Below are 24,833 nucleotides of genomic sequence, written 5' to 3'. Positions count from 1 at the left end.
ACAGTGACATAACCTCAAACGACCTCTCCAGGAATGCTGCCGGACACAGGAAGGGCACTGTACCACACAGCCAAAACAGGAAACACAAAGGAGGCACAAGTGTATATCTCACACTCCACACACACACACACACACCGACTCCTGGATCCAGACACAGGAAATTCAGCCAATTCTTCCTATGGCACCATGAACACAATTCTAGTAATTCAAGAACATTGTGCGGTCATAGAGCAACTATTTCAGCCTGCCAAACCAAACCTACCTGCAATTTTAGGATATTCCCTCAGCCCAACAGGCCTCCTGGCTTGTTATTACCTCAACAAATATGGACCAGAGTTTACTTTTGCTGTTGTTTTACCTGCTAAGACTTGCAGCACTGTAGCTTTGTGTGCTCTGCCCCACAGGGAAGAGATCATTCTTTTTGGCATCCGTGGCTCAGCTGACATGACTGGAATGCGCAAATGCTCTCCAACACGGCTTGATTTGAGCAGCATGCGCCCCCTTTAAAATGTCAGCTTTTATCAACATTAAAGCCAGTGAAGAAGAGGAGGAAATAGGTTCGCTATGCTGTAAGTGGTGATGAGGCCCGACAAAACCTTGTCCAAGCCTGTCTATTTGCCAAATAAAGAGAGTAAATGACGTCTCTGCGTTAAATCCCTTGGGGCAGTGGTGCAGAAACCTGCCTTGCTTTTGTTAGAAGTTCACAATGGCTCAGCAAACAGGATCTTTTTTTACTGAGGTTTCCCTCGGTAACACTAACTTCAAAAAAGAAAAGGCATAAAATGATCTGCGTAGAGAACTCATTTGTTATGTCAGAGTTTCATTTCCAGGAGAGGTTTCTGTTTAAAATGGACATTAGTGAGATATATTTATGAAAAAGTGATTATAAGTTTGTGTCTCTGCTCTCAGGACTCAGGAGGTCACTGATGAGGAAAAGCTTCACTCTGCTTAGTCACAAACATACGGGACTTTGTCTGTCGTTAATGACATCCTGTGGAACACAAACACACACACACATCAAAGAAGTGTGAAGTGAACTGGTCTCAGCGCGCCGCTCTCCAGGTTGCAAAGTTGGTTCATGGAAACCAATGGAGTGCAAGTCCCAGTCGGCCCACATGATGAAAGAGAAGCAGGTACAGAGGTCGGCCGGCCTCCTTTTCACACCGTGCCAACTCCTCACTGCAGTGGAAACAGCAGGCTGGTCTTTGGCTCGGCCTGAGTCCATCAGAAAGTGCAGTGCCAGCACATAAAAGGGCTTCTTCCAACACAACCACTTAGATAACCGGCTACACCCTTTCCTCTAGCCGTTGCCTTGACTACCAACTTAAATAATGTGAGTTAGACGCTGTATGGTGGTCTGATCACTGAATCAAAAGCTCTGACTTCACCATCAATAAACACAAACACCCCTTTTGGATCCGACTGATTGTTTTCAGCTTAACAACACAATAGGAAGGAATGAGATCACAAATCATCTGCATACTTTAGAAGGTTTTACGAGGCAGAGAAGAAGAAATCTGTGTGAAAACAGGCACCTCAACCTCTGTATTCAAAGCCTGGCGAAACCACTCAAAGAATACACACTGTGGGGCTGGAAAGAGGGTAGGAACCATGAAACACAGCTTCAAAACGGTCATTAAATACATCATAGTGAAAGGGAATTATATTTGAGAGAGATAGCTTCAGTTACTACCCTCAGACGCGGAAGAGACACACCTGGGACATTCACCAAACTGTAAGAGCAAGCAGGACACATCAAGGGCCAAGGAATGCAAATGTGTAGACAGTATCACTGCTTTGCACATCACAGTGGAGGCCAGCATTAAATCCTTCAGACACTTTGAGGTCTTTGAATGGTGGGGGGGGGGGGGGGGGGGGGGGGGGGAGATCACAACCACTGACTGACAGGCTGTGTCACAGGTATGTGTGTGGAAGTTGCCAAAAGACGCAGCAGGACAGGTGGGTCGTCTGTGACATGCAATGCGTTACAACGGCCATAAACATAATTACCTCCTGCAGAGACTCATATGTCGGCTCAACAGGAAGTGTTGCATCATGCATTTCTGTCAAAGCTCCTACAGACTCTTATTTTGGGATGTCACAGATCGTTAACAACCGTGTGTGAGAATTGTGATGAGTGTCAAAAATCTGATTGCTGCTGTGACAAATCAGAGCAGACAGATAAGAAGTTAATCACATGTTTCTACATGCTTGATATCTTTGTTTTGCTTGACATGGCGCGATGATTCACCAGGCATTCAGGCCGACATTCACCAAACCTGGTATCGTCTGACAACCATCTGGCACAGTCAGTATCTTCACATGCATGTCAACTTTTTGATCGTAACAAACCCAGAGGGTAAAAGTTCACTTCTGTCAGTGATAAAATCCCAACAAATCCGTTTTAAGTGGATAAAACAAAGATACATTTTGCTCAGCACACCATCAGAATCTGCTGACATCTGGATGAGCTGTTGGTTTTCACACTTTCACGAGAATTGCACACATGCATGCAACCCCTTACATTTACCCCCCCCCTCCTTACTCCCCGATCACGCCAGTGCGCGCACACACACACACACACACACACACACACACACACACACACACACACACACACACACACACAGTACACATAGTGTGCCTTCGATTTTTCATGAGTGTATTACATCATCCTCCAATCTAAAAATAGATACATGGGGCAGAGAGGCTACATGTTGGAGGGCACTGATTTGATGTGCACACGTTAACAGCTGTATCCATTATGGATTTATCCATCTGCTGATGTAATCAATGAATTGATTGTTTACTGTACAAAACACACACAATTAACAGGATTTCATTTATAAGAATGTCAAATAGATCTAATAATGCTAAGATGTGAGATGTGGAGGATCCAGCAATGTTTCGCATGTCTGTTTGAAATAAATAAATAATGATTGTTACTTTTATTGTAAATCCACAGATTAGTGAATTAATTGCTCCACCAAAAAACACATTCACCAAGTACCACACAATTTGTCTATATTGTCTGATTTTGTCTTCCAGGACCTGGAAATGAGCCAACAATGACAAAACGATTCAGAAAAATGTCAAAAACTATTATTCCTAGTCACTATCAGAAGAAGCAGATCAGTGTAAAGGAAACCAGGGGAGTTTGGTGTGGAGCCAAAAACATCGAAGGTCAGAGGTAAACAAGCCATGTAAAGCGCTTAGCAGCAAGAGCAGAATGCCTCACTGGGCCGACTGTAAGCCTGCGTTTGTGCATTTGGATCTCTAAATAGCAGTTTGTCCTCCCTCTGTCTCCAGCTTTTGGGTGACTGATGTTCTGAGGACTCCCTAGAGATGAAAACAACATCTCTAACTGCCTCCTCCTTTAATCCATCAGTGGGAGAGAGCAGCAGGGAGTGCAGGAGGCAACGTGAGCTATGGGTGGGGGTATCTTCAAAATATTGGTTGAACATGTGGAGGGCTTGGTCCATCTCACTTCCAAAATGTGTAACCAAAGCTGGATTTCACAGTGTCATGCCTCTCCTCGTTTGACTTTGGACGACAGCTGTATTGTATTTACTCTTGACAGTTAATGATCACCTTAACATTTACCCCCCCGCACTCATTATGATAATTGTTGGAAAGGCCGACATGACAGTATGACTGCAACGCTAATTACAGAGCAAAGAAGCAGCAGGTGTGGTCGATCCAGGACTCTATAAATAGATCCTAAAGGGACACATTCGAGCATTATTCAATCATTATGGCAGAAGGCATTAATACCAGGATAAAATGCGACATGTGTTCTAAATCCCATCTGAATGTACCTGCTAGACACACATTTAAAGCTAAACAGAGCCCAAAATTAACAATAGGAAGGTAAAATATGTGTACATCCCCTTTAGAAATGAGTTTCATACGAACACCTGTGCAGTCAAATTTATACTTTGCCCTCTAGCACATATATATAAAGAGAGCAGTCCTACTTCTCCGTCCTTCCTCATGTTTCCTACATGTGTCGAGTCTAAACCCTGCAGCTGGTGGAAATCCTCCAGAGACCGTTACATCAACACACTAAGCTGGCTGACAAATGCATGATGCTGGACTCGTGTGTCCTCTCCGTCTGTCCCTCTCTCGGCAGTCTGAAAGTGCTCATTACATCACTGGTGCATCATCTGTCTTTGTATTGACATAATCTCGTTGAAGCATCGAAGATCTGACAACTTCAATACAAATCACCACAGCTAGTGATTTGTATCGACCATCTGTGGGTTAGAGGGCAGCAAGTACAGATGACACAGATTCACCGTCTCAATCTTGGATACTTCAGCGGGACGTTCACTGATCTGTCGGTCTCAAACAAGACAAGCAAGACATGGCTAAATGCAAGAGAGCAGATGAAGAGCTGTGTTGCTGTCTTTAGCCATTGAAAAGCCTTTACAGTCCAGCAGTAACAAGTGTGTAATTCATCTTCATGGTTTGCTGCAGCATGGTGACAGTTGTGCGTCTATTAAAAGGCACACAAGCACACGACGCCTCAGCTCACAGAGTACACAAGTATTTGTTGACGGAAATTCGACTTGCTTCTGGCAGAGAGCGTCCCCATACCATCTGGCTTTTCTTTACTTCGGCTTCTGACAAATAGGCCGCAGAACCGTTCTCTTTAGTGCCCACAGCTGATTTGGATTCCCCAAAAACACAACAATCTGCGCCAACAATCTAGGAATTTGACCTTGGCCGATTTAAGAGACCACACAGAACAATTGCCTGACAAATTAACGCTTATTTCATTGGGAAAAACATCATGTAACCAATCAAATCATCACTTCTGCAGTGGTTTAAGGTTCAGTGAACCAAGAAGCACAGCACACCAGACATCCTGGGCTTGAACGCGGCTCGTGGCTTGTACAACATCGCCTTCTCTCTCGTGGTTCCTGTCAAACCACGATGGTGATCATATAATCCAAGAACACGATGGCCTTTTTACTGAATTCCTCCCACCATACCACAAATAGAGCCCCTTCAAGGTACCTGTAAAGTGTACTAGGAATCTGTATAGTGGACCGGATCTCAACACACACCTAAACAAGAAACATAACAAGTGACCTTTTCATATATATATACATATAGGGAGGCAGTAGTTCAGTGGGTAGAGCTTCCGCTTGGGAACCAGAGGGTTGCCGGTTCGAGTCCCCTGCCGAGGTGCCCTGAGCAAGGCACCGAACCCTCAATTGCTCCCCCCTCTGCGAAGGGTATGTAAGTCGCTTTGGATAAAATCGTCTGCCAAATGATCGTAATGTAATGTATACATTAAAATGCAATCTGCCAGACCTAAATCAAGTGTATTCACGAGTACAGCTTCTCGTCTGCTTAGTTCAGATGCAAAGGGAACTTAAGGAAATTACCCAAAGTGAAAAGCTCCACTGAATCTGAGAATTTACTGGCCTACATCGGACACATTCCAACTGTTGTAGAGAGAATGTCTAATGAACTGGTTACAAAGGGCAAATAAAAAACACAAAAACAAAGCAACTCAGAATTATTCGAGACTAACGCGAGGGTTTTAACTCCAAGATTTCCCCCAAAACCTTTGTTCCTGGGTGTCAAAGATGGAGGATTAGACATACCTGCCAGCACTTGCCACTGCCATTTCATCTAGGAATCCTCTCATATTCCAGCTCTAGTGGCACTTGGTCCACCTTCATGGACTTCTTCATAACAACAGTGAAGCAGTCGCCACAGTGATATAACCACAGATATAGTGAACCACAAGACTGATAAAGAAAAAGAAAACTATTCCTGCAAGAACTCTTATCAATGGCCTTCTGTGCATTCAAAGCCACGTATTTGGCTAGAAACCTCCAGAGATTTTGACATTTGGCTATCTCACCCATTTGCATAGCACACACGAGTTTGCAGTGCGACGGAGGCATTACTCACACTATCCTTCCCAGGGAAATGTAATATGAGACCAGTAGGCAGACACAGTCAACACACACTAGTTTCCAAGGCTTAGTATGGAAGGGAGGCCATGAGAGACGAGGGAGCGACAGCCAGAACGGCAGAAATAAGATGATCACAGCTTGCTACATTATCAACCACTTATAAACAATCAAGAAACCAGAAATAGAGACAGGAAATCATTCAACGCGAGACATTTCAGCGAGTCTGTTTTTACGTGACAAAGCAAACACATTAAGAGCGATTACACTGCCTCTTTTTGGGCTAAGACACAAAGGATGATAGACAGGAACATATACAGCTGGGCTACATGAACCTTAGCACCTCCTTACGACATCACACACAGAGTACATTAAGGCGAAACCACAGTATGTTTCTTATTCTGGAGGATCATGGGAAAATACAGTACAACCCTGGTTGTTGTTTTAGCGCTCCTCGCTACCCCATATTAATTACAAAGCGAATGTTTTAACTGCAAAGAGCCTCAGCAAACGGCCAAAATTCCAGACTCTTTGGATGGCTGCTGAATGCAACAGTCAGGCAGACTCAACAATACCAAAGATAGAGCGAGAAGTGAGCTAATACTCCCACTACGCCGTCACATTTCGTGATTCCGTGCTATGATTGACCTGAAAGGGTGGGCTTGAGTTTGTGATTTTCCTACTCTACTCTCTACTGTCCCAGGGTGCTCCTGTAGAGAGATTAAACTGCAATTATGCTAATGGCTCCAAAAGTTTTTCTTATTTTCAGGATCAGAATATTTCTATAGGAACAAAGAATGAAATGGCAGCTTGGTAAAGCCATCGTAGGACATTCAACAGTGACACACAACCAGCGTAAACACTAATCCTGTGAGATCCACACTTGGTTTCTCTAATCCCAGTGCGTGGGCACAGCTTTGAGCAGATCAGATGGTAAACAAACAGTGGACATGAGGGAATTGACAGTCCGAGTCGCCGTCCATCCTCTGCTTTAAGAATGACAATTGCTGCAGACGCAATGACCTTCGGTTAAGGTCTAACCATCCCAAAGCAGACACGTGACAGCCAGACTGCAGGAACATAACCACCCAGAGGGTCCACTGCACTGGAGTGGGTTACATTCTCATAGAACCGACTACCAGAGTGCAGATCAGGACACCTAATAGGATGAAAGTAAACTGAGCAAGTCCTACCCTGCTTGGTATGAGGTTCAGCCAGTGAGTGCATACTTCAGAAGTCGCTAGGCTTTAATCTTTAATACAGTCTAGACCAACAGCAGTTGCAATGCTGATTGAAATGGCTTTGTAGTCTCTAAGATAGTTCAGTTTTATTGTCCGAGTTTGGTTCACTCCTCCATCCCTTTCTATGATCGGCAGTTTCCACTTTACACTTCAACCACACCTATGTTGTTTGTCATCATGATAAGCAGCCATTTGTGTGAGTCAGTAATTCAGATAAGACAATCTGGACTGGACAATGTTGTGCCGTCACATGCCAGAGAAGAATCTCCCGTAAAATCCAAATGAGATCCTTCCGAGTCCAAATGTCATTTTGTCTGCAGCGTTCCAGATCCACTAAATAGATTAAAACAGTCAGGATCAGATGAATACGGGGCTTCCAGTCTGAATGTCCTGGCTGATCCAGAAAGGAAGTAACCATACACCCCCCACACACGAGCACAACTGATACTTGCTGATAGCTTTACAGGAGAATGGTGGACACCACTTCCTCCTAAATTGCACTGTAATCCCACACAACAAGGAGCGGTAGACGGCCAAATAATATGATGGGCCGGTTAAACAGATTAACTCCTGCATGAGAATTTAAAGAACTTGACAATGGTATAAGGTTTACCTCACTTCTGATTCCTTTGAAGCAATCACGACAAAAACCTTTCATTACTATTAAAATAACAGCTACTCCAAATCCCTACATATTCATTTACAAGAACCATAAATATATTTTCTATATAAACATACAGTATATGTTAACCCATTGATGACAGTGACAATCCCTTTTCTTTCCTATCTAGTGAAAGTATCAAATAAAGTGCCTTCTATTAAAAACATCAATCCCTGGTGCCACTTGCACGGAATTTTCTATACGTCACTCCAATGATGTAATCAACTTGTAATCAGGTTTAAGAACAGCATTTTAAGATGAATCCCCTTATCAACATGCAGTTCAGAACCTGGTTCAGCCAACTACTGTAGAATCTGTTGATTATTATTATCACCCAATGATAATTAAGCAGATGAGGAGGAAGGAAAAGGAAACCATGTCAAATCCACCACAATAATTTACGCTCATTCACAAAGTTTGGCTGATATTAAAAAGTGTAAACCAGCATGTTACTGAGCCGATGCATCTATAGGACACACAAGCTTCAAAGCGGTTCCTCCGCTGCAAAAGCAAAGTGAATATGACAAATATGAAAAGGAAGCTTTACTTCTATGTTTGAGGTGACATGTTAAATCTGGCTCTCTGCTTTATGAATTACAGCCATGGTCTCACCTAATCCCTCCTAACAGACAAACCTATTTATAAATCTATTTGTCTATCGTCCTTGGTGCATGTTTTGATGAGATTCCCAGGTTGTTACAGCCAATAGAGTAAAAGTGTCCAGGTGTTTGCTTCCAGTAACTGACAGACGAAGCCACATCCTAACGGGGAAAATGTACAAAAGGGGAAGTCTGATTCAAGTTTGTATTTACTTTCCTCTTAGAAAAAACACTTAGGGGACCTGCTTCTCCATCGGGATTGGAATTTGCCTCTTGTCCAGATAAGAAGAGAACAAGACCCGCCAGGTTCCCTCACACACAGCCAGAGAGTGAACGTGAAATAGGATTGTGTCTAGAGGCATGAAGGGTTTATTGAAGTGAAAGGGCCCGACTTGAGACGAAGGTTATGTGCTATTGGCACAGCAGCTGCAAAGACGCTTCCTGAGGCCTGACAGCTAAGAAGGACAAGCTGTTAGCCGGAGAAACTCAAGCGAATGCAGATTTCGGAATCCTGACTGGTTACACCTTGGCCTCAATCTATCAGGCCACATCAAACTGCTGCTTGAGAACACCCCTGGGTGTCATTGCTCTCTAGACTTTAAAGAGTACAGACATGGTTTATAAATCATGTAGAGTCTTGAGAGTTTAGACTTAAACAGGTGAGGATCCATTACTATGTAGAACAGACTTTTAACTTGAACTGTCTGGTGAAGTTGTGCATTCCAGCTTGGCAGTGAGTAATGATGGTCATTCCAGAGGTCATTTTTAATCTCCGTGTGTCGGCATAGGTAGCAGGGGAAGACGCATCATTATCTAATTAATTACGGTCTAGTATTAATACAACAGTTCACAGATACGATATGGTGTAAATTCAATCTTAATCAGTGCAGCACAACGTCCAAAGAACATCCAGCCACCATGTGATTTAGTAACCACCAAGCATCTGTGCCAGAAGTGAGTGCAAACAGATGGAGAGACAACAGGGACAAATGTGATGAAGTCATGTAATCTGCAGAGTAAGCATGTATGACAAAAGGCAGCAAACACCTCGATTTAAGGGAAAAAGCTCTTTATCCATTTGAGGTCATATGACTGATATCAGTCCCTGGAGTCTTTCCGAAAAGGCAATTACGTTAGATTGAAAAGCATGGCTGAACCATCTGTGACCAAATAATGACGTAAATTCAATACAAGGTTCCTATTAGAAGGCAGAATGCATCATGAACTGGTTTGCAGTGTAGTCAGCTCCATTTTACAAGGTCATTAACCTGCAATCACTTAGAATCTGATATCACAAGGGAGCTTTCCATGGAATACACATGAGTCATGTGCAATATCACGAATAATAAGTAATTCAGGAATCCCTCAGGGTGGCGACTAATGTTCGGCGCTTCTATAGAATTTCCAAGAAAATCTTTGTGTGCACCTGCATTTTGACATGCATATATGCAGTCTCACCACACACACACAAGGGCATAACGTAACAGTGTGTAGCTGTGCAGTAGTGTTCAAAGGTCACCTGACTGTCATAATAACAGCCTCATTTCACCAGCCTCTGGAATGCATTTGTCATACTGACCCACTTCTGACCTACAAGGTAGAAAAGGCCCGCCAAGACGTTAAGTCTTTAATCCAGAGCTGAGAGAAACCAGCGCAGCGATCTGACTGGGGTGATTTACTTGAAAGTCATGCACAACTTCAGCCAAAGCTTTTGCTATTAGATCTCCATACCCAGATTCCGTTTAATACTGCATTGCTAAATTCTATGTAGGGGCGACGATGGAGAATGTTGCCAGATCTGATGCCATAGCTACAGAGTAGAACATGCTGTTACAGGACCTCAAAGCTTTATGATGTACATTAGGAATGACTATACAGCTTTAACATAATTACCTTAATGGTGATGCATCTAGTTGTTTAGTTCAAAACTCTATTGTTATTTTTATCCCTTTATCAAAAGCACCAATTTCCATTCATGACTGGGAGGATTAACCTTATTTAGGAAAGAAAATATGTGAAAGATTGAATGAACGATTGAATGTTGGAGAACGCAAACATCCAATATTTAACAACAGTTCAGTGAGCATCTGGTTACCGCCGTCTCTCCTTTTAGGATCATACAGCCGACCAAACCTGGACCATTACGTGTGCTGACGTCGGTTTGACAGCAACTGAGGCCAGCATGCTTCTGACGCATCAATCACAGCAACAGACCTCAGGGCAAAAAATCTGACAGCTGGGCTACATACAGCTGTTCGTGACACAGCTGGAGCTGGCTTTCGATGACTTCCTTCCTTCTGCCCTGTCATCCTCTGATGTTGTCAAACCTATGGCACTGAGTTGGGAAATAGGGGGTGGGGGGTTTTGGGGGGCTGTCAGAGTTCGACTGGAGCTCACTTTCCCCCCTGACAGAAAGTATACGGACACAGTCTGCTTCGATGCGTCATCTAATCCGCTCTACGTATCTGCTTTTCTCCCCGTGGATACACAATGCACCACCATGCCTTTCCCCCGTAAACACCAATTCTCTCTGCTTCAAACCGCACGTTAGGGTGGGACAAAAGACTTGGCCAGACTCTTCATGACAGAGTACAGCTGTTGAGATTGCTCAACTATACTATGTTGGTTTAATCATTTCTGCTTAGAAAGTTGTGAAGTTCTAGGTTATTCTAATGGTAGAGATGGAGGACAATGCATGGATGTGGGATGCATTTGCAGGAGGACGCTGTACACTAGAGGCTAAAAGCTCTGACCCAGCTTCATAACACACAGCCAGACAGGAGCCATCACCAGTAATCTGTATATTTATGCTGAGTCAGCCAGCAACAAACATCTTCCTCCTCCTCCTCCTGATCTGCTGCTCCACATCCTCAGCTCATGGGAGGAGAACTGTGACTTATGATAAAACACAGAGCTTAACTGGACCGCAAAACAAAGTCTGGAATCTCTATCAGGAATACAATTTCCAAATCAGTTATCAATAAAAAAACAAATCTACCAATCAGGATTAGAGTCTGTCCGGGGAGAATGCCTACCAGGACCTGAACACTCCCATTGTGTGCTAATGTGTGGTCCATTGTGGGTCAACACATACAGGATCGTTGTTAATGACCAAGAGGACAAGACGTCACAAGACAAGATAGAATAAAAGGACGACGAGCATAACTTCACCTGACATCGTGAAAGGCTCCTGTTGCTGTGCACCACCATAAACACCGCAGCACAACACACACTTATGCACCAACAGCATGGCTGGTGGCGTTTACTCGCCTTTGAATCCATTATGCATCATTCATACATAGCCAAGAGCGTGAAAACAAGATGAGGTTTCTAAGATTCAAAACGCTGCTGGGGTGTAAATAAAGAATCTGTCATGGTCGCGCTTTTATTTCAGCTGGGAAACTGTGTCGGATTGCCTTACAGATATTGAATGAATCACTGTTTGAATTGTAGTATTAAGCGACAAATGACGTAAATGCACTGATTTGTTTTTTATTTGCTTAGCTTTTGAGTGTTTAATTGTTCAAAATGATGCTGCATGTCATCCTGTCTCACGTGTCCCTAACGAGGAGGGAATCGTGTCACCATCCGCAGCATTCCAGAGGTTGGACCCCCCTTGTAAGATTTAACGCTAAATTGCATTCAAAACGGGGCGTTACACACACACATATAAATGTCAAAATTGAATGCCAGATCACGCCGTTAAATCGTTACTTGCTCTGTGAAACCCAGCAAAGCGTGACATTGCCAAACGTGCAGCAGAGGTGCAGTCCACGGATCCAAGGGTACAAAACAAACAATACACCGATTTCCAAACGATCGGGGCGAAAATCTCTCCTTACCTTAGAAAATCCTGATTGTTAATAATTAATCCATGTGTCGCGGGGTTAAATCCATCACCTAACGCAGATGTAAATTCCCTCCTAAAACATTACAGCATTCCCGGTGTATTCTTTGAGCGAAGACTTGTAGTCACAGCGAGCAAGCAGGCAGCCAGAGCGGAGGAGAAGGCGCAACTTGAAACTGACAGAGAGGGATCGGGCCAAACCATGTGGACAGCAAGGAGGGGGCGACATCAGGTCTATAAATAATATGCGTAGCTCAGACATTGACATATTGCTCATTTTAGTATTATTTATGGTAATCCAAGTGTACAGTAAACGACGCCCTGGTGAAATGGTACAATTCGATGTTTTATTTGGCTTATGACTGGAATGTTTGGACAAGATAAACAGAGAAACCCCCGTGACTCCTTAAAGTGAGTCCGTGTGTTTTAACAAAATTTAATCCGATTGGTCTCTTCCAACGTGACGCCGCAGGAGTGTTGCCTTCACATGGAGTCAGAAATAATAACACTGGGACATTATGACCGAGATGAGAAGTGTTACTTGAATAAAAAGTCTGAATTACTGAGATATGACGTCTATTAAAATTAATAGTCACACGTTCTGAAAGGGGGGAAACTTGGTTTACACTTTTGGCAACTATACAACAGCTGAAGTGTCTATTTGAAAAGGTAAGAGTTTGCCCTCGCCACCAAGCATACAGTATTTTAAATAAATGGTCAGAAATTCCAGTCTCAGTATAAAATATGACTCTTTCATCCCCTCAGCTAAACACAACCAGTACATTCCAAACATGATTTCCACTGCAGAGTTGTCAGAATAATGCAATGGGCCCATTGATTTGTTACATCTAGCAGCTTTATGGCGCCTGAAATCAAGTACAAAGACACAGTAAGGGGTTATTCCTCAGCTTTGAGTGAGTCTGTTGTGTGTGTCAACAAGTGTCTGGTTTGTTTTATGGAGACACGTCATTTGAATTTGAATTTCTATGCCCACATGTTTGTTCTCTAACAAAGTGTAGACATCAATGCAGTGGTTTTAGAGGAGCTGAAGTTGGCCTTTGTGAAAAACCTCTTGTGATTATGAGTTGGGAAAATTATAAGCTTCACATAATACTTTCACATGAAAAAATGTCATATGGAAAACAGTAGCGAGTCTTTGGCTGCTGCCCACAGACAGAAACATGCATTGTCACTCAACGACTGGTTTATTCTGTCTGAATCAGCGCACAAACCAAGACACTTAAACAACCCAGCAAACCAGAATGTAAATCTATAGTCTTTATTCACAATAGCATATAATAATAATCTCTAATGATTATCTCAAGTGCGTTGGCATTTTTAAATGAAAGGTCAATTACATGCACGCCTTTAATAAGACCCATTCAGCTATGAAAGCCGTTGCAGCTTCAAATGCGCCGCTGCCAACAATGTGAGCGCAAGCTTGCAAACACACAGCCTCACTGTGCAACTACCTCAGATAACACGTGTCACATAGTTTCTACAGAATGTTCAATAGTCTTGCTGAGTGAGCATCTGCAGGGAACACAGTTTGTGGTGTTATGTTTGCTCAAAGGAGGAACCCTTGTGCCGATATCAGCCTTCTGCACATTACTAAGTCTGTCTTCCTTGCAAGCAACCGGTGAGGCGGACCTTTCCTGTCACCTCCTGTCAGGGGACAGATATGCATGTCTGCTTTGTGAGACCCACTTGTGATGCCCTACAAAGATACGTGTTGAACTGCAGATCGAGATAGGTGAAAGCTACAACAATATGTTTACGTCAGAACAGCCATTTTCCCTTCTTCTGAGTCAGTCTACAGCATGTTGTCCATTCAACAACCCACATAAGACTTGATGCCATGTCATGCAAAATATCTATTGAAGAAATGACTGTAAATATTATTTAATAGCAATGGTGGAAACATAAGAAGTGAGCTGGAGGCATGAAGGCCAGATATAATGTCAGACACTAAAAATGGAAATGTTGTGCAGCTTTGGTTCAAGAGTCAAACGGTCATTTTCCTTCAAGTATAAGTACAATGCAGCCCGGTGCAGCATCAGTGTCTTCCAGAGGAGACTAAATAGTCATTACTTCAATAGCAAATTACCATTTCCTCTATTAAACGCATGTTATGAGGATAAGCTATACGGTGGATTATGAGCTCAAGGCCATATACATTCTTCCGTTTTTAAAAAGGCTTAGTAATGCTTTCTTTCAGGGCGGTGGAAAAAACATTAGCTCTCTAACTTCTTCCTGTGGAGCGGAGAATTGGAGCTCTGTACTGCTGCATAACTGTCTAAGTGCATTACAGCGCTCTAATGTCTCGTAAGATAAAAGGCACAACAAGGTATCCTTAATGCTGTTACCTTTAAACTTGTTAAGTATATGTTTCCTTTAGGCACAGGGTTGATAAATAAGAAGACATCCCTGCTATTCCATATCAATGTAAAGAAATCACTGTCTCTTATGTAATTAAAAATAAAACCATTAACAAAGCATCATGGCTATTCATATCTCATGATATAGTAATATTAATATGAGTTGTCAAAACTCTGCCAAGGTAAAACAACAAGGTTTTGACTCAGTTGCACTCCTGCTGCAAAACTGTTTCCACCACCACAAGAACATTCCACATGGAGGTCTCCAAACAGAACAAGCTGACCTAGTTGGGATTTGCACAAATTTGCTAATTAAACAACCCTCAGGGGGACACGGTATGTCAACTGAGTCCAAACGTGTGAAAATGAGAGGAAAGACTGGAAGAGTAGACACGAAGGAAAACAGACTGATAGGAGATTAGGAGTTTGGAGTACAAAGACGCGCTCCCTGGCTCAACAGTGCTCACAATACATGACAGGGAGAGTTTCGGCGTGTTATGAAACGGCCTCTAATTTGTACAGAGCACCTTGGTTTCCACCACGCCTCTCTTTTACCCTGTGAGGTTTGTCATCACTTATTCACGGAGGATCAGAGGAAGCTGACTGATGGGTGCAGACAATAGACTGTCTACCTAAGGTGAGGCAGGCGGGACACATTCCCAACATAACAAAGAAAATACACAACATTCCTCAAATCTTCAAAGACAAATCTGCCGTATCATATTATCGGACGCAGGTAAGAAAGGGATTGCAACAAATGTTGATTGGATAATAATGATGAAAGAGGAGGATAGAGGCGGAGTACTTACTGCACAGAGGGAAGACAGGCAGGAGCTGAAGCGCCAAAATGTTCCTCCGAACAGGATTTGCTCTCTTCCTATTTTCTCCCTCCCTTTCCCCCTCTGTCTCTGCCTCTCCTCCCCGCCTTCTTCTTCCCCCTCCCTTCTCACCACAGCAAGATGCTGCCTGGACCAGCGCTCGTCGTCATGGAAACCAGGACTGGGGGGGATTCTCACGTGATTGGATCTCTCTGGGTGCTGATTGGTCATACGCTGGCAGTGAGGAGGGTGGAGATAGACGGGGAAGGGAGGGAGGGAGGGCGGGTGGATGGATGATGTCACACACCCACGGGTTCACAGATGGGGGGGATCTTCACTCAGGCTGCCTGGAAGCACACACAGACACAATGGGCATTTTTTCAAGGTGGGGTTGAGGATGTACCAATTCGACCTGACTGGCTTGACTGACTGTCTTAGTGTCTCTCTGGCTGACTGACTGACAGGATTTCTGGCTTGCAAATCGGACTTGTCAGGCTCAGGCTGTGGCTCAGGCACAGACTGAGGCTCAGCTGTTTTTCACTGCGATACTGCTGTGAGCCATCCACTAAAATGTGCTCCAGCAGACTAAAATGCCAGGGGCCAAGGTACAGAAATAACATAACTGTTATAAGACATAGCACAGCTTCCATATGTGGCAGCTTGACCCGCTGGCCCTGCACAGCACAGGGCAGCTGAGGCTATTTCTAGTGCTGCAGAAGACAGATACAGTAGATGTAAAGCTACGACAGAGGGACTGTGTGTGATATGCTATGCCGCATGTTAAGACAACAATTGAATCCAAACAAAGAAAAGTAAGATCACATAAATTACAGACATACACACAGGGTCATGATGCAACATCATCACACACAATGCAAGACAAAGGCTGTGTTTGCTATCTACAAAAACACACTGGCTATTCAAAATTGCTGATAACAAATCCACTAAAGGAGCAAAACGCATAGAGCACCATTGGCATGTGCTAAACGGCATCAGTGCCATAATTACATAACGACAAGAGCCTGCTGCGATACATTTTACAAGCATTTTACAGAGCTGAAGCCTCGCACAAGTACAACAGCATGAAAGCACCACTGAGCTGATGAGTGACAGAGGAAAAAGGTATACTGTGTTCATGGAGGCAATTAAAGTTCACACTTGTTCTAAATGATCACGAGTCACTATGATCCTGATAAGCTCCTCAGTTGTCTGGAATGTTGTGTAATATTATGGGATTGGTCCGATTTTGCCAGAGATAGGAGTTCTTATTTGAGTAAATGTTTTATTTTTTATAGAATTATATCAGTAATCCACAACAGTTACAGTAGATTAAACCGGCAGCCATCTGGGTTTATCCTTTTTATTTATTTATTTATTTATTTATTTATTTATTTATTTACACAATTTATCTCACAGAGTAATCCTGACTAATTTAATTTAATTTAATTTAAACATTTCATTTAATTTGATAAAAAAAAAAAATAATTATTTGATTTTGTTTCTATTGGGTTCTAAAGCTTAATTTGCTAATTTGCTCTAAAATAAATTGATTTCTTTTTCACAGGACGCCATTTGATTTGTTCTTGGTTGTTCTCTTGTCCCCCATCTGGTACAAATGCTGTCTGTTTGAATCAGACATGTAGCTCAAACATGGTGCCCAGGCCTATGTATTATGCAGTGAGGTTTCTTCTAACACTACAACCGCTGAGTGGGAATATGAGGATTATTAATAAAACATGCAACGCTGCCTCAAAGGCTATTTGCTTCTCTAGACCAAGCAGAAACTTTTCACACAAAAGCGTTATTCATGCTCCACACAAACATTTACTCCAACGGAATTCAAAGAAAGCATTCCTGAAGCCACAAGTTGTCTCCTTAATGTGGTTTCAGTGAAGCGTTCCCATTAAAGCCAATGACAAGCTTCATCCTCACTGATGTCACAGTGAATAATGCACATCAAGGCTGCTGTCATTGGCTGCATCACACATCCATCAAGCCGATCCCTGTCTCCTCCTGTGAGAATGAATGGGTGGAGGCGATGATGGCAGCAGTGATACTAGGAGGTGACCTCATCATGTTCATGGCCTGCCATCAGTGCCCGGTCACGGCCCAATGGGCACACAGCACTGGGCTACAGAGGGAAGGACACAAGGACAGTAGCTACAACTGCAGCAAAGGCACAAGCTTTATGTACTTGTCACCTTAAAAAGTTAGTGCTTGGAATCAGGAATATGGGAATAAGTGTTGGCCTGTAAGGTTGGGGCCTTAAAGAGAAAGCACCATCAAAATGAAACATTCACTCAGTGTGCACAGCATGGGAGATAGAAGTGGATCAGCTTGTTTATAGCTGTGTCGACACTTACCAAAAAGTTCTCTCTCCTCAGTCCATACAAAGGAGCCAGAGCCACAGACAAAGTTGCCTGGTTTGCTAATTATAAGCTCCCTTTTGCACTCTTTGAGCACAATGGCCCACTGCACTTACACAGATAGCACTAAACTGGGCAATAGCCTGTTCTATTTTGCAGGACCAAATTGCAACCAGCAATTCTGGATTTAAATGTCAACGCCGTTTTTAGCAGGAGTTTTGAGGTCATGTCGCTACGGGTTACCGTGAGTTTCTCCAGGTCTTTAACTGCTTAGTCATTATTGAAAAAATAAGGCATGGGAGAGACATCAGTGGATCAAAGCACGATGCAAGTTAATTGTTCTCTTACTTTTATATGGCAGGTATTTGTTTTAGCCCAGAGATGAGCAAAACGAATACAAACAAAGAGAGATTGGAAAAAGGTCTTCCCAGAATCACATCAGTAATTTAGGCAGCATGAATCCTGCCAGTGCTACAACCTCAACATTTAATTTCCTCCAGAGTGATGAGGACTAACCCTGTGAAAACATAGACATAAATCAGCTCCAGTCAGCTGCCCCAGAGCAGGACAGGTAGGAGGACAGATGGAGACGCGGAGGAGGAGGAGGAGGAGAGGGGAACATCAAACAGAGAAGTCAAAGACAATGAACAAAACCTACTAAATGAAAACATTTGGACCGACAGAGGCAGTGGAAAGAGAGGACAAGAATCTTGGATTTCTGGAGGTCTTGCTGTGTCTGTGGTCAGTCTGAGTCAGTCTAAATTTAACTGTATGTGTTTAGGAGACCTCAGACCGAGGCTGTGTGAGGACTGGAACAGCAGCAGTGGTCAGGGTGGACCCATCTCTCTCACACGGCTGTGGATCGCGTGTCCATGAATGAATAGCATCATAGGCCTTAAATATAACCTTTCCTCAAAGCTAAAAGGGTCAAAGGGCATGGGCCTGACCCTCTATCCCTGACCCTCTATCCCTGACCCCTCCATGATCCTCAATAGCAGAGTCACTCCTGGCCTAAGAATGGCTGTATGTGCCTTAACTGTCTTAGTCACAGCTGGTGAACCTAAGCTATACTTACATAGACATGATGGAAAAACACTGAATTAATAAAGAGCATCTCTGAGACACACACACACTAACACACGCATGCATGTACTGTACTGCGTGTCTTGAGTGGTCTTAGTGGGATTAATGGAGGTTTGTCCCTGTATGTATGCCGACGCATGCTAGGATGTTAATGGCCATTGTCTGAGTGCATGTCTGGTTTTCTATTAGAACAAATCAATACGAAATCAGATTTTGTAACATACAGATGCTCCTCAGCCACCAAGTTACTGTGTGTTTGAATTTATAATGCAGTTTTATTTACCTTACATTTGAGGAAAAACATCCCTGCCTGTCATTCAGCTTTATATCAGTACATCTTCTATTACTGGTTCAGACAAGGCTTTAAACACATCAGTTCCCATGACAACCTGATATTCTTGCTGTTCCAGTGCCCTGTTGGCTGAGACATTTCGGGGTTTGTCACATTTGTAGGTGGGAGGACAGCATGATTTGGTAGAAAATTGCACTGCAATATACACCATTACAGTACAAATGCATGTGAACATACAGTGTGTACATACAGTGTGTACATACAGTGTGTACATACAGTGTGTACATACAGTGTGTACATACAAAACATGGCAGAGACCGATGTGAATGCAACAAACCATATAGAAAGATAAAATATTACAAAAGTTATCTAATTCCCTTTTCAGCTTTGTTCATATACATATGCGTAACAATATGCATACACATTGCACAATTTGTGATTCTACAAACCCTAAAGCTCTGTTCCCAGTTGCACATGATGTCTTTACACCCACATGCAGGGAATTCATGGGAGTCAGCAGAAATGGAGGCAAGACTATGAAGCCTGTCCAGTAAGTCAAAGTCTAATGGTTGCTAAGGTTGAGAGAAAATTACTACCTTCCTCATATTGGTTGCTCCTTACAACACAGGCAGCGATCCCAGTATAACATAAACTTAATTTGATAGGATCAACAATCAAGCCGGCATGGCTGAAGTTCATATGCGTGTAGAGTAAAAACATGCCAGACACGGCAGAGCATGGAAATGGGTATTGCATGTAAATCCATGGCATTAGTCGCATTAAACCACAAGGTTATACGCTGAACAAGCATGAATGTTTACTTGATGGTTCACTTCCCTTCCTCAGGCCATTCCTTATGTTCAAAACACACACACACACGGGTGTACACACACACACACACACACACACACACACACACACACACACACACACACACACACACACACACATCATATGTGAAAGTCACTGTCCTGTGGAACGGCGACCCCCAGTCTGTTTGCATAGAGCATAAACTGAATGTTAACCTCATTAGAAAATGCAGTTATCTTATTTATCACCGGTCTAATTGTGTGATAAAGTCAGCAGTCCCACCTGTGTCGCTTGAGGGAATGTATGATTCATAAGTAGAATGCTGCACATTGCTCCATCAAGTGTGTTTGGTATATAATTGTACCAGCTGCCAAGCCTAGCAGGGGCGCTGCAGTGGAGCTGTCTGCTAATCATGTGAACTACTGACTCCAGTGAACAAACTGTGTGCTTCAGACCAGAATTCTAATTGTGTCCTGCTCTGCCAAGGTGCTCTTTGCTATTCTCTCTTTTGCATGCAGTCTCTTCCTCCCTCATTCCTTGTCCCTGTCTGTCTTGAGTATGAAAACACTCTGTTCCTATGAGCTTGATCCAGGTCCTCACCAGTGAGTGCTATCTGTAATTAGCAGTCAGTAAACACAAGCCTGAGCAAAGCTGTTCTCTTTATTACAGGCGGGGACGACGCAGAGCTCAGCTGCAGCGTTCACAGTGACCTCAGAGCACAGGCCACACCGTCACCGTGCATCCTGAGCGGCCACACTGACACGTTTGCAATTTTGTAACCTGTAACCAAAAACTTTGCAGACTTCCGCATATCAGCCAGTGTTGACTCAGTGATCCCACAACAGTCAGAGGTCACGGCTTCAGTCGATTTGTGAACCTGACAGCCGTGTTAAGTAGCACAAACACAGCTCAAGGACAGAAACCAAACACCCCCCTTTCTTAACAATGAGTATCATGAAACACATGCACACACAGATGCATAAACTCTTTCACATTCAAATATGTAGATGTGCAGAATCAACATAATCGGAATAGGATTTGTCTTGCTCAATGACAAACACACACAACCAGGGCGTAAATAAAACTCTGATTAGCTCGAAACGGTTCACAGATTAAAGCTGGAATTTGGCCCCTATTACTTTCTGTATTGATGACTTCCTATCTCAGATTCCTCTGAGTTGTATTGAAGAAATGTCATGCTGGGCGCCGTAAGACTTTGAGTCAATTATCTGAGAGTGTAGGGTTGATGGAGGGTTCAGTTATTAGTTAAAAATACCACATAAAGTAAAATGGAGTATAATTAAGGACTGAACCTCAGGTGTCACCTAATTATAAATCCTGTATTGTCAGTTGTAGTACTTTTGTGTATTGGAATGTACTGGAATGCAGTGTAGTATTCTGTCAACAAGGGATGATGAAAAGGTAACAATGTCTATTTTCTCTCTCTCTTTCAGCTCTCCCAACTTTCTGAATTCTCACACTCCATCTTATCGAAGCAGATCTCTGCCCTCTGCTCTGATAGAAAAGAGCAAACACACAACTATCGTCTGCAGCTGTTCAAATATTGTGACATGTGATCTGAGGCTGGCACAAAGAGGGCTTGTAAAGAACTACCAGGACACAAAGCCTGACAGAACAGGGAGCCAGACTCCTCCTCTTCACCTAAACACACGCACACACACACTGAGGAGTCGGGCTGTGTAGCTTTGTGTTGATACAAACTTCACATAAATGCTGTTGTCGTCTCATGGAGCGATACGTATTGCTGCGACGATACAGTGTCACTTATGATCATGAAAAACAAACACGGCCATCGCGAAAGCAGAGGAAGACTCATCATCTACATACAGTAGACCACGTGTTACAATCAACATGACACCAGGCAAAAGTTGAGAACAGAAATCCCATCAAAGGGAGAAACAACAATTGCATTCCTTCTCTTCTGAATGAACAAAACAGTTTTTGTTCCGTTGTTTGCTCCTCTTTGTCACTCCATGACATGGAGTCACAACAATGAATTACATTAAATCACAGAAGATCTCAGACTCCGACTGTCCTGACCCAGACCCTGGTTTGATCCCAGCCTCTTGCTCTCAATAATGGAATAGATTGAAATGGTGATTGATGATGCTATTTGAGTTATTTCATTGTGGTTGTGATCTGTGGTTGCAGCGTTACAGCACTAATAAAACTGATAATGAAACAATCTATAGAGTCAAAAGGTTGTGCAAGTACCTGAACACAACTGCAAACGTCACCACAGCTAAATGGGTTTAATTGAGAAATGAAAACCAGATCTGCAGAGAATGTTTCAGTTACAGTAAAAGACAAAAGAAGATCACGTCAGAGTCCAGCTATTCTGATAATCCCACAGTGGAGGGATGACCTCACTGTGTGTGTATATCATGCCGGCTTTTCATGTTGGCCATGAAAGGTATGAAATAATACTTTGATCTGCTGGGCCTCTTGAACATTCGGTTCTCTGCAATGATCCCGTATACACAAATAGTGCCAAGGCCAGAACGTAGTCTGTGCCCATGTCAGGCTGCTTTCACACAACACTCAAGAGTCTCAACAACCCCTCTTACTGGGATCAAACCCACCAATCCTGTAAAACATAACAAAACATAACAACTAATGTTAGCAATGTTAGCAATTTGATAACGTTGACATTCTCACCAGATTTGAAAGCGAAACTCATGTGATACTTCTAACCGGCAGTGACGGTGGCTTCTTCTTCTCTATGCTGCATGGTTATGCTACATGCTGTATGGTTTCTCTTTGGAATTTGAATGTTTTTCGTCTCATTCATGATGTCATTACTATGATGGCTGTATCCATGTGCACTGCGACATAATTCATGATGTCATTATGGGGGTGCTTGGGTGCATTCTTGTCTCCCACTACTGAAATTTGCTAATGCAAATAAAAAACACAACTGCTGATTTAATGGGGATTAAATGCTGTGATTGACCGAACCAGAATTGCCGTTTGGGGATAATGAGTCATTATGGGGTGTTGAATCGTATTGACTCATTTGTGCTTTTGCATACTTTTAAAAAGTGAATTCTGACTCTGCAATCAGACACAAATGAGTCAATCAAGGCAAATTGAAGGGAAATCACCGACTTGTCCTCTTGTGCTCGTCAAAGTAAAAAAAAATTAAAGCTTTTTATAAAGTCAATTCACCCAAAATCAAAGTTCTATCTTGTAACTCCTGTGATGTCACAGAGGTCAGTGCCCCTGACTTTGCACAGCGCAATCAAGAGCAGTAAACTGAATCTGATGTGAAAATCTGGTGTAGTCCTCCTTCACCAAAACTTACAAATGTGTCAAAGTATTAACTATGGCTAATCTCAACTGCCTCCATAAACTGGAAAAATAGTTTAAAGGGAAATTGTCTGCTAAGTTCCAGTCTGTCTGGTGTGGCACCAGTGAATATGTGTGTGTATGTGTGCTTGACAGCACACTCAGTCTGTCTGCATGCCTGCCAGGACTTAATTGCCATTCAGACTGTTTGTTTCAGCTCGTGTGTGTGTGTGTGTAGTATGTGTGTGTGTATTCTATTCAGCCCACAATGCTCATCATGACATCAGCTCCGATCTGTGACCTCATGTCTTTGTTTCCCCCCCGTGATCCATAGGGCTCATCATTCAGAGAGGAGAGGAAAGGTTGTTATGATAACGTCTGGTGAAAGGTCGACCTTTGTAAGAAGTTCTACAACCATTAAGTCATCCCAGCCTTCACTGTACATGTCGGTCCACAGAGAAAACTAAATAACATCACAGTAACAGTTTCCCTTGAGTTGAAGTTATAACGTGTTGTACTTTAGCAATCAAACCAAGGTTACTTTGGCACATAGCGAGATGAAATACACAGGAACCATAATTACACTGCAAACGTCTTGTATACATGTTGGCTGTCACCCAAAAGAACAACACTCATCTCAGACAGAGCAGGCATCCCATAATTTTCTCCCAGCGAGGGGAGCAGGGCAGGAGGATGGGCGACTTCAAGTCCCCGTAGTCAGCCTTATTGTGGCGTGACCTCGGGAGTCACCATGGTAACCACGCACCCTCGGACAGCGGCCCTGTCAGCGGCTCGTCTCCGTGTGGCTGTTTTTATCGGGCGCTGTGGCTGCGCGGGTCTCGCTGCTGCCTGGCGTATAATACCAGGTCTGGGATGAAGTCTCACCATACACGGCTAAACGGCGTATCCTGAAGTGAACCCGTTCTCCCTCGGTGAGGAAAAAACAAGACAACTCAACCACACACGCGAGACAGAGAATGCATTTGAGGCCAAGAAGATTCCCACAATCCATGTGGCAGGTTGGCAGCAGCACCCAGAGCTCAGGTGGTTTAAGGAATCGGCTCATTCCTGACATAAGCTCCTCTGTTCCGTGTCCTCCTCTGTCTCTCAGGTGTTGAACCCGCATGAGCGCCCAGCTGGAATCCCCCACTGCTGTCAGATCCACATCATTTAATCCAACACACTGGGACTTTCTGAATATCTTCCAGTATACACCATCTTCAAATAGACCGTTGTGGGAGTTGGGATGGTTTCTAGGTTACAAGATTGCTGTGTGATGATGTTGTGATGAAAACGTCCAGTTAATGTGGAAGAATCACTTCGTCAAGGGAAAGACGAGACACAAGAGACAGACAACTCAAGAGGAATGACAGTACAAAGCTAAATGGGGTGTCAAAGACTGACAGTGACGTCTATCATGTTGCATTCAAAGGCCAAGAGGTACGAAAGCCTCAAACTCAAACCTTTCAAGCCGTCCAAGATCAACCGTTCTGAAC

General features: G+C 43.3%; 1 protein-coding gene across 7 annotated transcripts in view; it reads right to left on the bottom strand.

The window, feature by feature from the left end:
* The window catches only part of mical3a (microtubule associated monooxygenase, calponin and LIM domain containing 3a), a 51,065-nt gene extending 38,644 nt beyond the window's left edge, over positions 1–12,421 (bottom strand). For all 7 annotated transcript variants that reach the window (XM_076171138.1, XM_076171090.1, XM_076171098.1 and 4 more), the window contains exon 1: positions 12,277–12,421. The gene's annotated coding sequence lies outside the window, so the exon portion shown is untranslated. The remainder of the gene's footprint in view (positions 1–12,276) is intronic.
* Between the last annotated feature and the right edge of the window lie 12,412 nt (positions 12,422–24,833).

Source organism: Genypterus blacodes, unplaced genomic scaffold (assembly GCF_046128005.1).
Source record: "Genypterus blacodes isolate CSIRO-AG114 ecotype Tasmania unplaced genomic scaffold, CSIRO-AGI_Gbla_v1 ptg000015l_1, whole genome shotgun sequence".
Lineage (NCBI taxonomy): Eukaryota > Metazoa > Chordata > Actinopteri > Ophidiiformes > Ophidiidae > Genypterus > Genypterus blacodes.
The sequence above is the reverse complement of the archived record's forward strand: the minus strand, read 5'-3'. Positions and strand labels throughout refer to the sequence as shown.